Source organism: Octopus bimaculoides, chromosome 10 (genome assembly GCF_001194135.2).
Source record: "Octopus bimaculoides isolate UCB-OBI-ISO-001 chromosome 10, ASM119413v2, whole genome shotgun sequence".
Taxonomy (NCBI): domain Eukaryota; kingdom Metazoa; phylum Mollusca; class Cephalopoda; order Octopoda; family Octopodidae; genus Octopus; species Octopus bimaculoides.
The window spans coordinates 86,721,303-86,723,339 of NC_068990.1; the positions used below are offsets into that span (position 1 = coordinate 86,721,303).

A 2,037-nucleotide genomic window follows, 5' to 3' on the forward strand; every position below is an offset into this window, starting at 1 on the left:
TATATATATATATATATATATATATATTTTATATATATACAAATATATATATGTATAACAAAAGATACGTAGCCAATATATCGTGGAGTGGACCTGAGTACGAAACCACATGGTTGCAAAGCGAAAATCTTAATCTCATGGCCATGTCTGTGTGTCGCATATCAGAATATCAAAAATAAAACAACATTCTGAGATACCGTAGAATTAAAAAAAAATGTAGTAGGGATACAAGTTAATGTGCAATACTATGGGATCGATGTGCTTCGACAAATAGGGGATACTTCATTGGCAAAATCTGAGCACAAAGAGGCTTGCTGCTCAAAGCGCAAAACATTCCAACGGAAATATATATTTGTTGGACCAGAGTAAAAGAAACAGTGAATAATTAAATTAATGTGAGACATTATTCCAATGACAATTAAAGAGTTAAGTAGCTGAAAGCGAATTCAACAACTTCGACATAAAAAGAAGAGGTAATGAATAATTAGTAACTGGTTTTTGCAGTTACCTTTTAATTGAAAATGAATCACCAATGAACGTTCTTTTTAGGCAGAATTATATTTGATTATGTGTGACAATCGATTTATCAATATGTTCGAGTACATTTGATAAATGACCTACTACAGTGTTAGATTACGAAGGACCCCACATTCGATTACGTGTGACAACCGATCTATCTCAATGTTAAATGACGTGTGTCGCTATATTCGATTACATGTGGCAAGTGATTTATCATAATATTACTGGCAGCAAACAATAATGGTTTCTATCATTGATAACACAAGGATAAGCAATTTTAGCAAAGAACACAGTCGAACAGAATAGATCTATCGTGAGAGATTGACTTGAATGGTAGTTTACTTTATCGACTCTGAAAATCAAATTTGATCTTGGCTGGATTTGAACTCGAAAGCTCAAAGGATTTAGCTAAATATCATTCGCTATTCTATTACACTACTTAATTCACAACATAACTAAAATAATTAAATTTTGAAACATTTTCTTTTAACAGTTTTGTTTGAGCAACGAAGAGAGTAGCAAAATCTATAGAGCGTCGGACAAAATGCCGTGCATAGTAATTACGTTTGTTTATGTAATGAGTTTACATTAAGTTGAGATCCTTTCAACCCTTCAAAAGTTCTATCAACCTGTGTCGGTTTGATGAAATCCTCCCCTACCTCTCTGTCTAAATTTGTAGTCTTGTTATTAAGTTACAAACCAGTATTATTGGTAAATATAATGGGGATGGTTTCGAAGTATCACTTCCCCGTGATGTTCCTGAGGCGTTTTATTGGGATTAAACAACACACACACACACACACACACAGCACATTTTTGATGCAAGTCTGCTAAAGTGCCGGCCTAATGTCTAAAACCACAAACATCACGTAAATTTTCACCCCCAGTTTTTTCGTAAACTGGCGTTACAGAGTTGGCGTAGAAATAATTCTACCGAATCATTAGAAATGTGTTAAAGAAATTTCTTTGCTTTCTTATCATTTGGTACACACACACACACACACACACACACACACACACACACACACACACACACACACACACACACACACACCCACACACACACACACACACACACACAAATATATATACACACACACACACACACTACTAGGCACTGAATTAAATACAAAAGAAACTTTCACAAATTCGATATGCATTATTATAGGGAAGTAACTATTTGTCTAACATAAATCCAGAAGTCATTGTAGAGAAGCGACCCTCTGAAAGTGAAATCATTCATTTAATTGCAAGTTCATGAATTTGGATAAGTTCATTCGCCCTTGGGTGACATTTCTATCAATATACGTATTTATCTGAATAACATACATATACACACATATACATACATATATATATATATGTGTGTGTGTGTGTGTGTATGTATGTATGTATATATATATATATATATAATATACATGTATATATGTATATATATACACACATATATTTATATGATATACATATGTATATATATATATGTATATATATACATGCATATATACATACATATATATA

At 32.6% G+C, this 2,037-nt stretch overlaps 1 protein-coding gene across 1 annotated transcript in view; it reads right to left on the bottom strand.

The window, feature by feature from the left end:
• LOC106869938 (sodium- and chloride-dependent glycine transporter 1) overlaps positions 1 to 2,037 on the bottom strand; it is an 89,950-nt gene that overhangs the window by 7,614 nt on the left and 80,299 nt on the right. The gene's annotated exons all lie outside the window — the stretch shown is intronic.